Below are 13,315 nucleotides of genomic sequence, written 5' to 3' on the forward strand. Positions count from 1 at the left end.
CGTTCACATCCAACAAGCTTGTAATAAACTTTAGACAGGTGTTTATCATGACGCAGCAGCAGCTCATCAGTGCTATTGGCCAGTGCTGAATTTTTTAGCTTGATAAACGCAATCATCCACCGAAACGCGTGTCGACTGCTCCTCGCCAGATTCTTGCAGTCCCACGAGGGTGAACAGCTTTTCCGCCGGCTTCAAGTCTCTTCTTTCGTGCAGGGCCACTGGCACTGTGACGCACATTCTGCACGGTCGTTTTACTATGCATCGATGCCGCATGGGACAGCAAGCGGTTGTACACTCCAATGCGGCGTACGGGCCGCACACATACACACACCGTAACGACAATACAGCGCGCAGGACGCACGCAGCGAACACGGAAGAACAAAAACCGTTCTAAAGCACCTGTTCACTCAACACCACACATACTCCGCAACTCCGCGCTTGGTTCCGACTACAGTGCTGTAGTTCCGACTGCGGGCTTGGCTAGCGCTTCGACTCGTCATGGCCAAGCTGCATGCCCTGCGCTCTTGTGGTAACAACGCTCATGAAACGAAAAGAAAATTTTAATATGTAAAACCATTCAAGTTGTCAGCTAAAAAAGCTACGGTAAAATTAAATACATCTGATATGTTTTCAAGGTGGTGCGCTTTTGCAGACGCGAATACGCGAATGGGGCTATGAGTTTCCCGTGCAGCTCTGTTAGCCACCATAGCTTTGCAAATGGCATCGTGCTCGGAGTTTTGCGCGGCTGACTTGCCCGCATGAATTTTACTTCCTCCGTGCACACATGCTTGGTGAGGTGAACGGTGATCGGTGCGAACAGTTCGAAGTTTAATCGACTGAAAATTGCTCAAGGAAAGTCAGCGGCATTGCATTTATACTGTTTCTGGGCATCACGAGTGACTGGCGGCAGCCACACGGCATCGTCTCCGGTTTGGTGAACTTGTGAGAAGGTGAGCAATTTGTTCTCAAATTTTGAAAGCGGTTTTTTGTTTGTATTGTAACCCTGTGTCTCGTCGCATGTTATGTTCACGGTAACATCAGCACAACGTGCATGCGCTTTCTGTCTCTATTTGAAGTAACATTGGTCGGTCAGCGTAAACTTTTCGATTCAATTAAGCACAAGCTGTCCATGTTGGTAGTGCGTGTTGAATGTGCTTGTCCTGTCCGCTCTCCCTGTGTTCTGCGTGTTTTTCTGTGCTCCGTTTTTAGATGGATCGGTACCAACTAGCCCAACTTTCTGCTTTACTGAACTCTATTTGAGATCATTCTGCGCTCGAGATGGTCTTCTGATAATTTATTTATTACCAGGTATAGTCTAGAAATTTGGAACCGTTCATCCCACTGCAACAGTGCTGAAAAGCTGTTTTGTGTTCATGCATCTGCTGTCCTTAAACTTTTCGGTAATCATTCGCATGGTTCCTTTGGATCTGGACAACCGGCTACTGTTGCAAGGGACGCCTCGCAGCAGAGACCCTGGGGACGCCCAGTGGGTCGGCTGTTTGTCCAGGTGCCAAGTTACCAAAGGTACCATTCCAGACATTTTTTTTCCTGTTCATCCTTGTTTTTCTGTTCATATTCCTTGCAAAAATTACAGTATGTAATTGGGCACTAAAAAAATTGGTAACTTATACACATTTCAGGACAGTTCAGAGAAATGAAATGAAAATTGGTTTTTGAGGAAAGAAAATGGGGCAGTAACTGTCTCACTTCTCTAGGTGGACTCCTGAACCTACGGGAAGGAATAAACGAGGGAGTCTAGAGAGAAATGCACATGCAGCATCAGTATCCTCTCTGTAGACTTTTCGAGACCTGGATTCATTCCTTCTAGGACAGTGCCAAGCAGTAGGTGAACTGCACACAAATTTATTTTCCTCTGGTGCAAAGTAAAGAGTGAAAATGTTATAAGACAAGTCTTTACCCTGTTTCATTCTCACTGCATTTGCTCAAAGCATAATATGAAATGCTGTATTTCTTATACCCTGGTTTCCTTTACTTTGAGCAGTAGGTATTGACAATGAACGTCAAGGCAACTCCACTCTCATTGCTTCTTGCTGCTTTTAGGTTTCCTCCATGATTTTCTGTTTGCTCAGTCCTGGCCTTAACATATTTTCTTCTGCTGCTTAGCTTTGAACTATTGGCTAGGTTACATGGTTCTGCTACTTCTATGTTCACTGTAAGGTTTGAGAGCTTGTTGCTTTGTTCTTTTTTTATAAGCATCTTTGTCTTCTCGAGGCTGATTGGCAGTCCGGAACAGAGATGACATGCATTGTTTATGTTAAGATGATGTCGCACTGGGAGCAAAAAAGTTTAGTGGAAGTCGCGATGAGGCGCACTTTTGTTTAGACTAGTGGCAAAGGTTTACTGTTGCTTCGCAGTAAAGCGCTCCCACCTGTTGCACACGAGCATTTAGATGGCTGTTAAATACTACTATCAAGGATTTAGCCATTGTAATGTCGCAGGTCTGTTGTGTAGGATTTCAGATCATTGTCTTGCACTGTCCCTGAAGCCTGTTGTCTGTCAGTCACGCCACTATGCTGTTGTATTTCTGTCCAGTGTAAAACATATTTTCTGTGATTATGCTACACGCACAGGTTCATGGGGAAGTAAATATTTTGTGTCGCTTCAACCGCATAAAGCTTCAAAATGAACACATGCAAAAACACATGCTGTGTAACCCAAGTGTGAGGAGAATACTATTATGGCCGGGATTCTTGCATTGCAACCTATTAAATTCCTTTTTTGTAAAAAGAATGGCGTGAGGTTTCATGAGTTACAGCTCTCTTTCATTGCTTGCTCAGAGAAAGCGTTTATTGTAAGTAAGCAGTAGTCTTTTTTTTCTATTGTTCAACCAGCAGCATCAACATGCCTCATCATTTTTGTCTTGAATGACGGAAGGTGCTTCCAGAGCATTGCCTTCTTTTTTTCTTGTTGTTTATTCAGCATGCAATATTGTGTCTATGGATTGCTCTTTAGCGTTATTTTGCGTTCTCCCAAGCAAATTTTAGGCGACCAAATTCAGAAGCACCTTGTATTGGCCTTACATGCTCGCTATTAATGCAGACGTAATTATATGCCACACTAAACACCAGATCTACATCCTTCAGAGTGGGTCTAGAAGCTTGTCTCCAGACTCTTGCCTTCAGGGAGTTCTTACAGGTTTCACATATCTGCTTGGTGTTGGAAGTGACAGCCTTGACTGATAATGATATGCATTAGACAGACGTTATGCATTTACAGTTAGGCCGGAACGAAATGCGAACATAAATGTGCAGTACTTTTCTACTTTGCAGCGAGGTATACATTTAGAAAGGGTTCATATATGTGTATTAGGTAGATCTCTTATCCTGAAACAGGAATCATGCTAGCTGCATACTCAAGCTGTAATCACACAGGTGAAATAATTTGTCTTGTTCGTAGGCACTGTTTGCATTTCATTCCAGTCTGATTGTGTACTACTGCCATAGCAGGTAACCCATCTAAACAAGACACTCTCTTGTGGAAAATCATGCGCATATGTTTTAGACACGTGTGTGAAGAAATGTGCAGCGACAGACATTGCATACTTGGTTATTCATAATGCTTTTTTTTCCTCATGTGCATAGAAGAATGTTCAGCTACATGGCTTGCTTTGTTGTTACTGCTTCTATTTTTCCGCTAATATTAAACTACATATTAATCTCAGAGACCCAATGTTCAACTGAATGATCCTTCTGTGTCCCACTAGGAAGGCAAAAGCATCACGCCTAGGGCTCATTCACCGCCCTTCGTCCCTGTTTTGGTTTCAGTCGGTCAGTTATGCTATTAATGAATGTAATCACTTTATTGCACAAGTATATATGAAAATATATTTTGAGCTAAATCAGGTTAAGTTTTCCACTCTGCACAATGGTATGGTTGGTCTTGTACATCTTTACTTCGGTGTTAATGTTTCTTTTGTGGTTGCTGTCTAAATAACTTTGCCTGCCTATTGTATCCTAAGTCCTTTTATGCCTGTCTTTCTGCTGGCTCTCTCCCTTTTCAGTCATTCCTTTAAACTGGCGATTGGTCACAAGCCTGCTGTGGGAATGGCAGCTAGCACTAGGCCCCTTTTTTTTCATCGAACCTGCACTGCTAATATTAACACTAATAGTACTGTATCAGTATTTATGTGATACTGCATTTTTTGTTATGCATAAATAGCTGGCTAAGCCAATGGTAGCAGCGTTGAATATCACAATATATCATGCATATATCTTGCATGCAATATCAGTATCAGTTTATTCATTTTGGATTAAGGTTATACAAACAGGGTGATAAAAGCATCTGGGCCCTTAGCAAGCTGCTAGTTCGGGCCCATGCAATAAGTGCACAAAATAGCGTACCCAGGCGTCAGAATAAGAAAAAAAAGTGTACATTTTATATGAACAGAAGATGTTACACAAAACTATATCAGTATATTCACTATTACACTACCCTCTGTTTCTTTCAGCTCGGCCGTATGGCTGTAGATATTTTGTGCTTCTTTCCTAGTTTAGTCCACTCAAACTAAAACTTTGCGTTCTGTGTTGCAGGTAGAATCTACAATGAATGCCGCACTGTGTCTTGTAAGCAGGAGGCGGTGTTAATGGAGCCATGAACTTTTCTTGCGGATGACTGGCGTTGGCCTTATTATGCACTGAACCTCAAGTGTGAAGAGGAAAATGTCGTGTTGGATTTCTGCAGAGGTGAGACATCATGGTGAATCTACCAGTGCGAAAGACGAGACAAGGCAGTCGCTGAGTCGCGGCCATAGTTTATTGAAGTGAATAGCGAATACATGAAGAAGCCAAGCAACACCACAAACCACACAATTACAGATAAGCATACATGACAACATGAGTCAATGCCCCTGAACATTCCCCTGATCGAGATAGTCCAACGCATTGCGTGTTAGTGCGATAGACAACACATTTGCACATTAGTCACCGAGTCGTAAGGTGTGTCTAGCCTCAATAATCTACCATTTAATCTTCTCTGAATTTACTGCCAAAATGTGTGCTGCCAAAAGGAAAGGGTAGCAGCCTTCACATTCCTTGCAATATACAGAAAAGTTAGAACCCCTACCCTCTTGTGCTCCTGTAATCTTACATTGATACACCTTCCAGTTTGACCTATATAGACCCGACCACAAGATACAGTGTCTGATACCATGTTCATTTTACAAGGTACATATACATTTCACTCCGCATGTGTGCTTTTCTCTAGCCACATTCACAGAATTATTCTTAACAATTTTACATATTTTAAACAACTTATTAGGGGCCAAGAAAATCGCTTTTCCATCATACCTTCTGGCCGCATTTTTCAATTTGTACGACAATCTATGTACGTACGGTAACACAACCGGTCTTTTGGCATCTCGCTGGCTGGCCCCGGCCTGATTGCGCCGGTCGCCGTGAAAAGCTTTCGGATTCTTTAACAACTTATTGTATGCTCTTGCAATAACATGGTTAGGAAATCCTGTGTTCATTAACCTAAAATGTGCTCTTGGAAACTAGTCGTCGTGCTGTGAAAGCATGACTTCATCAATTCGGAGCCCAGGCTTGACAGTCCAATGCTATCTTTCACTAGCTTGTAATAGCCAACCTGTGTCCAAGTAGCAGCTTAACACTCCTGGGTGAATATCACCAGCACACATGGTGTGTGCAGATCAACTTATCAAGGTAAGGTCCAGAAACCGCAGCTCTTTTTGTGGCGACATTTGCTCCAAGGTAAACCTAAGACAAAGGCCTTGCTCCTTAACCCATTAGGGACCAAGAAAAATCTAGCTGAGGGATTTTTTTCATTTTTAGCACATAATACTCTCATATATAGAAAAAGAGATTGCTGAAATTTCGTCACGATTGCTTTATTCCTTCCAGAGGTTACACAGGTCACTGGGTCTTCCCCATAGCACATGTGGCTACTTCACTGCATTCCCATTGCTGGCGTGAATTTTGTTATTATGTCTGCGATTTTTACGCAGGGTGATATAACACTTCTTGCAGGCCCTCATGAATATTTTCTGGCTATACTGGCACCGCAGTTATCCTACTTTGCACGGAAAGCTTTCTCCTTTTCAAAGAAGCATCAGATACGATTGAGCCAGAGTGTCTGCGAACCGCTGGTTACTGCATGTCAAGGTGTAGATAATAATGAGTAACGTTCTTACCAAAGCAAAAATAGTCAGCAGGCTCGTCTCTAGCAATTTGGTCGATTGTTCAGGCTTTCACAATTGCAAAGTTGAGCTTTGGTGTCAACAACCACTATCACTTTTTGTCCCTGATGCTGATATACTGGCAGTAGACGGCTTGGTGCGAAAGGTCAACACGTGCCATACCACTGTTGTAAAAGGAAAGGAGTTCTGGCTTTAAAAAAATCTGTTTTTCTTGTGCTGTAGGCAACCACCACTCTACAAAACACGTAGGCTCACTGCTGTTATAGTTGCAAGCCATAGTTACTATACTGTTGATCGTAGACTTCAATAAAGGCATGTAACCTATACTACTGAAGCAAGAATCGATGTTTCATGGCTGCTTCTATTTCATCGCTTTCTTTGGCCTGAGTGGACACTTCCTAAACCTGTTTTGGCGAACGGTTCCTCTAGCCCTAAATTCCTCCCAGTGGAGCGTTACAAGAATGTCTTGAGAGGTAAAAAAATTTTTAAAAAAGATGAAATGGTCACTGAGGGTTTAAATCACCTCAGGTGACGACAGGACAACACGCGCTTCTAAAAGTTTCATTTCTGAACTCAAGTGCTTTGCGCAGACGGTGTGAATGGCATAACAGTAACTGTCTGCTCGGCAGAACCTTCTCTTCTTATAACCAAACTTTATTACAACCAATTAAAATCATACCATCATTAAACTCAAGACCGCTAGCTGCAAGTACAGCAGCCTCCGAGGCCTTGCTGAGCAGACAGTGATTTTTTCCGAAAAATTGGAAGTAACTATAAGATCTATGAACTGGAATAAATAGGCGCCGTTCTGCACACAGGAAGACCCAGTGTACTATAGAAAGTACAGCAGTATATAAATCATCACAGAGCAAAAAATGCCAAAGGTGCGGGACATTCAAAGCATCCGTTGTTTACTTTCGTCTTTCGTGCTGCTCTATACTTGAAACTAGCGTAATATGTACATGAATGCGGCCGTGAGAAAATTATAAGCAAGCAACTACCGGTGCACTTCGTGGGAAACAAACATCCTGAAGTTTCACCACGGAAAGCTAACATACTGAGCAGAGGAAGTGCGCCAAATTAGTTAAGGGTGGTTGGCCAATCCCCTGTTGACAAAAGAATGCCCTACTTGAAAAGAAAATTGCAGTCTTTGGTGGTGAAATTATAAAAAAATAAACTGTACTTTTAAAAGTATGCTGGGCGCCAATGGGTTAAACAGCTTGAGGATATGTTCACATCCCAAATTATCAGAACCCTTGTAAAAGACCACAAAATCAACATAGCAAAAGATTTTTTCCCCCAGTCCATGCAAGTCTTTGACAATCATTCTATACACCCTACTTAATATATCTCTTAGCACAAGGCCCATCTTGGAACCACTACATATACCAGATTTTTGAACACATACCACACTGCAGTACTCTACAGCCATGCTCTTAAAATAAATGCTATTCACTAGCATGCTCTTCAGATAAATTTCAGAAAAGGGTTCTTGCAAAATTTTGTCTGGTTATTTGCAAAAGCCTTTGTCTACTTCGCATCTTGAAGATCCGTTTCTTGTACTAAATTCGCAGCGTGGTTGAGTATCTGAAGAATGGCAATCCAGCAGATTGTCTGGTGGTTAGTGTCGATGTAGAACTATTTTATTCCATCCCGTATGAGGACCTTATGAAAAGCTTGTGAATGTGTATATCGGAGCACAATGATAAGCTTGTGTTTAGGAACAGGTGCGTAATAGTCTTTTTTTTAGACTTACCTCCTTTTATTTGAAGAGCATGTTTCTGGAGTATGGCTGTGCGGCATATGTTCAAAAGTCTAGTATATGTATCGATTGAATGCCTCTGTGCTAAGTAATATTCTCGTAAGCAGGGTGGATGGAGTGATTGCCAAGAACTTGCATGGGCTGGGGGAAAATCTTTCACTGCGTCTGATTTTCTGGTCTTTTACAAAAGGTTGCGATAGTGTGGGACCTGTGCATATTGTCAAGTTGTTTAAGGAGCAAGGCCTTTCTTCAACTTAGCATTTCCTTAGAGGAAATGTCTCATCAAAAAGAGCTGCAGTTTCTGGGCTTCACCTTGATGTTCTGCACATGCCATGTATGCTGCCGATAATCACCCAGGAGTGTCAAGCAGCTACTTGACTATTGGCCGAACCATTCTAAGCTAGTGAAAGATAGCATTGCGTCATCTAGGCTAGGCTCGGTATTGATCAAGTGATGCTTTCACAGCATGACAAGTGGTCTCCAAGAGCAGATTTTAAGGCTTACGAAAGCATTATTCCCCAACCATGCTATTGCAGGAGTGTGTGATAAATTGTTAAAGCTGAGCGTATAAGATTGATCAAGTTGGTCAGACATGCTAAAGGTAAGAATGGCATAGCATCATGTAACGAGGACAGCAGGAGAGCACACACGCATTAGTGCCAACCTTGGAGCAGATACAGAATCCAAGAGCGTGTGCTTGACATTCAGCGTTGGCAGTCAAGGGTCGGGCTCATTCAATCTTGAATGTTCAAATCAGTGTTTTCTCATTTCCTTGACTGTCAGTGCTGATTGTCAAGCACGTGCTCTTGGATTCTGTATACACTCCAAGGTTGGCACTTGTGCGTGTGCTTGTCCTGCTGTCCTTATTACTTGATGCTGCGCCATTCTTCCCTTTAGCATGTTAAAGCTAAAACCCCTTCACAGGGATTGGCAGGATACGGCCGGGGCCAGCCATCGAGATACCAAAAGATTGACTGTGTTACTGTGCATACGTAGATTGTCGCACAATTTGAAAAATGTGGTCAGAAGGTATGACGCAGAAATGGTGCTCTTGGCCCCTAATAAGTTGTCTACAAACTGTAAAATTGTTAAGAATAATTTTGTGAATTTGGTCCGGGAAAAGCATATGTGCCTTGTAAAATGTATGTGGTGTATCGGATACTGTTATCTTGGGGTTGGGTTTATGTTGGTCAAACTCGAAGGTGTCTGAATGTAAGACTACGGGAGCACAAGAGATATTTGGATATTGGTAGGGGTTCTAACTTATCTGTACATCGCAAGGAATGTGAAGGCTGCTAGCCATTCCTTTTGGCAACACTCATTTTGGCGATACATTCGGAGCAGATTAACAGGAAAATTATCGAGGCTAGACACATCTTATGACTCGGTGACAAATCTGTGAGTGTGCTGTCCATCGTGTTAATATGCAACGAGTTGGACTATCTAGATGAGAGGAACGTTAAGAGCGATCTTTTACTCATGTTGTGGTATAGCATATCTGTAACTGCGTGGTTTGTGGTGTTGTTTGGCTTTTCTATGTAGTCCCTGTTTACTTCAATAAACTTCAGTTGCGAGTCAGCGCCTGCTTTGTCTCCTTTCCTGTCATTGTCTCGTGCTGGTAGGTTCACGTACTTGCAGAGTAGGTTCACTGAATTGTATACTTGCAGAGGCTTGTGAAGAAAAACCAGAGCAATTTTCTTTCCTTTGTCTGGAATAGAAGTTAAAAATATTTTTCGCATTGGGTTGCAGCATGAAATTCCATTCTGGAAGGGTAAACCCACTAAATTGTACATTTTGTGTGCAAGGGTACTGATGCTTGCATGAAACTGAAAACATTCGTCCAGGCTATCTGGCTAGCTTCCTTCTTCCTTGTGCCCAGATTTTTTTAAACAATACTTTGTCAGATTTATTTTGACCAGAATTTCTAGCATGTTAATTACACCACATTTTGTGATCATATACAACAAAATTAAAACATGATGATCACTGGTGTATGGTTTAGTCTGGGGTAGTATGATGAGGAGTACCTAGTATATAGTAAAATTTAATATTACGGGTCTAACATAAACAAAATTGCTCTTTTTTTTAGTGGAAAATTTTGCTACCAGAGAGTCGGAGCGGCATGGCATGATGAAGACTTGGACAGTGTGCATTCCAAAGTACCTGTATTCATGTTGGCACGAGAACTTGTGCACAGTGCTTCAAACAGTTGGTGAGTACCTTGGTGCTATGCTTCTGCTTAAATAGATAGTTAGATATTTTATTTTAAATGTGCCTGAACAGCCAATTGGCCTAAACGAGTGCACACTAAGTCAATACAAACACCATGACGTGAACAGACATAATACAGAAAATTGGTCATAAATACGATGGTAATAATAGTAAAGAAAAACAAGCATAATGAATAAACAATGAAAACAGCAAATTAGGCAAATATTTCTGTGTCATAAAAAGTTGAATTGTGTTATTTGCAAACGAGTCATTGGCGAAATGGCATGCATGTCAGGATAAAATCTATCATAGCATTTGGTGGTTTTTCCCTGAGGCACACGAAATCGCAGTGACATCAATTACGGCTCACAGTCAATAGAGCCGAGCACAACTTTATGTAGAAAATCCATGTCATAAAGAGTAGACATACCAAGGTCTGCTAGAAGAAAGTCGTAGTCTTAGAAACGACAGCGCTCAATATATCTATCACAAAGGATGCATACAATCTTCTGCTGAACATTTTCGATTTCATCGCCAGAGGTAACAGAGGCACTATTCTAAGCTACTGATGCAAACTCAAGACGTGGCATCACGAGAGCACAGTAGCCAAATTATGTTTTTAATCTGAATAAGAGTGTGTATCTGAAAATTTGAGCAAAAATTGAGTAGCATTTAGATACTCTTGCACGAAATACCACTGTTAAAATTGGTTATAAATGATATGTCTCACATGTACACTTATCTGTTGAATATAGTAAGCATGGCTTGCGACCTGAGTGCCTCCGATGTATGAAACAAATCGCCAGGTTACTGCATGACGCATGGAGCAACCCAGTGTAGCACATTCAGGCTTCATGGAATGGAGAATGAAGGCAGTTATTACTTTAAGAACAGAAAACACAGGACCAGGAAGCTGACAGAACACACTGACACTCGGTGCATGAAGGACATTATGGAGTTGCCTGTCGTGTCGTGCAAGATGGAGGTCGCACAGACAGATGTTAAACATGAGTCGATGAAGATACCTTCTGTCATTACGTAGTACTCACTGCAGAACTCAACAAAAAAGAAGCAAAGGTAACAGCTGAGCATGGCCACCCTTGTGCTTTCCTCCGCAAGCAATCTGGAAGCGCAACTCTTCGAAGTCTTTTATGCTTTCGCTCGACATATACATCATCACTGCATGTGTCGAGGAAAAGTACATACCCTTAATGTCAAATGACATAGCACTTACAGGACCCAGTAAAAGCTTACTTAGGTGTTCTGATGCATCTGCAGGGCACCTCATGAGAGATTCTTAGGCTTCAGAGCACTCAATCTACAGGGCGCCTCATGAGAAATTCTTAGGCTTCAGAACACTCAGCCCTTGCAGAAATTGTTTCAAAGTTTGTTGCCACATGGACCTCTTCGTAATAATGACCCTAAAAGCGAGCCTTCCTTTAGTGTCACAAAAAAAGGCCTAGGACATGGGTCTTTTTTGCTCCTTCATTAGAACCAAAATGTTTGTGAGTGAGATCTTTCACAGATATGGAATGATTTCACGAAATGTCAAAGAGAAGACTGAAGCTGTGCGAAGCAATACCAGCAACAGTCCTGCCGCGGTGGCTCAGTGGTTACGGCGCTCGGCTGCTGACCCGAAAGACGCGGGTTCGATCCCGGCCGCGGCGGCCAAGTTTCGATGGAGGAGAAATTCTAGAGGCCCGTGTGCTGTGCGATGTCAGTGCACATTAAAAAACCCCAGGTGGTCGAAATTTCCGGAGCCCTTCAACACGGCGTCCCTCATAGCCTGAGTTGCCTTGGGACGTTAAACCCTAATAACCAAACCAAGCGATACCAGTTACAAACACATCACAGCTGTTGAAGAAGCTGCAAGATTCATGCCTTCATCCTTTTTCTACATCAGACACATGACTACACTTTGTCTTTCTGGGCCATCATTTTGAAAAGGTTAACATGGCAGCGGCCTTCGGTTAAATTTCTGCAAGGAGCCCTTTGTGGAAACTTAAGCGTCTGTTCCTCGTGAGGCGCACTGCAGAGATATTTGAAGACCTTAGTGAGCTGCAACCAGCACCTGTGGCTGCATTTTCACTGACATCAGAGATTAGTACATTTTCTTGCAGATGCTGAGATAATGGAAACTATGACTGAAAGCATAAGGTTTCGGGGAAGTATGCTTTCTTATTGCTTGTGGGCAAGTGCTGGGTAACCACCAATCCAATGGGTACAAGCTTTCTCCTCACCTGGTGCTCGTCTTCTTTAGGGTGAAATGCCTGCCAAATGGTTCATTGCCCCACCTTGAGATGAAGAAAATACCTTGTGCCATGGTGCTCTTTGTGTCAGATTCCCTCGCGCCATCAAAAATCACAATCATCATCATGCTTGTGGGCAAGTGTCTGGCCTTTTTCAGATGTTACCAATGTTCCTTGCTCACTAAGTTGTGCATTGAGTACTATGTAATGAAAGGTATCTGCATTGAATTGTATTTGGCACCCATCCTTAGCTACTTTATATTTGCACAAAATTGTAGACAACCTTAAAGACTTTCATGCACACAGTGGTGTCCGAGTAAGCGCATTTTGTCTGCTTCTTCCTGGCCCTGTGGTTTTTCCTGTTTACTGTTATGAGAAATGAATTTTAGCCAATGAATCGTGTTGGTTTGGTTCTCAGTGAATGGCTTTTACAAGCTTCTACGAAAGCCGATTGTTCAATAGCGGATGGTTCAAATGTATTTGTGAAATTTATAATAGGTGTTGTGTGGCTACTAAATGTGGATTTTTTTATCTTTTCAGATGGATCCGACGGCAATGTTTAGAGGTACAATGTGTGCAATTTGTCATGGAAATAAAACGTATGTACTTGTACTCAACCAAACACTTGCCACTCTTTCATTCTAAGTTGCATTCTTTGTACGTGTGCAATACATAAAATGCATGAAAGTCTTGTACATAATACTTATTTCCTCGGCCCCTGCGTGGACTGCTATATCTGCAGTGAACGTTCTGGGCAGAAGCTATACACAGATGCATGTGCACGTACTACTGAAAGTATTATCGAGAGCAAAAATAACACCCCTGCCAGCGCGTGCCGATCTGTGCCAAACTGCATGCAAGCGCCGCTTGACGAAGCACTCCAGATGCTGAGACAAGCGCAGTGGCACGCAATGCGTA

At 42.3% G+C, this 13,315-nt stretch overlaps 1 long non-coding RNA gene across 1 annotated transcript; it reads left to right on the forward strand.

The window, feature by feature from the left end:
• The first annotated feature begins 718 nt into the window (after positions 1–718).
• LOC149361244 (uncharacterized) lies at positions 719–13,019 on the forward strand. The gene is made up of 4 exons (XR_016288927.1): positions 719–1,524; positions 4,551–4,703; positions 10,027–10,149; positions 12,938–13,019. It is a non-coding gene; the product is annotated as an uncharacterized LOC149361244 (long non-coding RNA).
• The last annotated feature ends 296 nt before the right edge of the window (positions 13,020–13,315 follow it).

This window comes from Amblyomma mixtum, chromosome 2, assembly GCF_055824585.1.
Source record: "Amblyomma mixtum isolate Tamu chromosome 2, ASM5582458v1, whole genome shotgun sequence".
Classification (NCBI taxonomy): Eukaryota; Metazoa; Arthropoda; class Arachnida; order Ixodida; family Ixodidae; genus Amblyomma; species Amblyomma mixtum.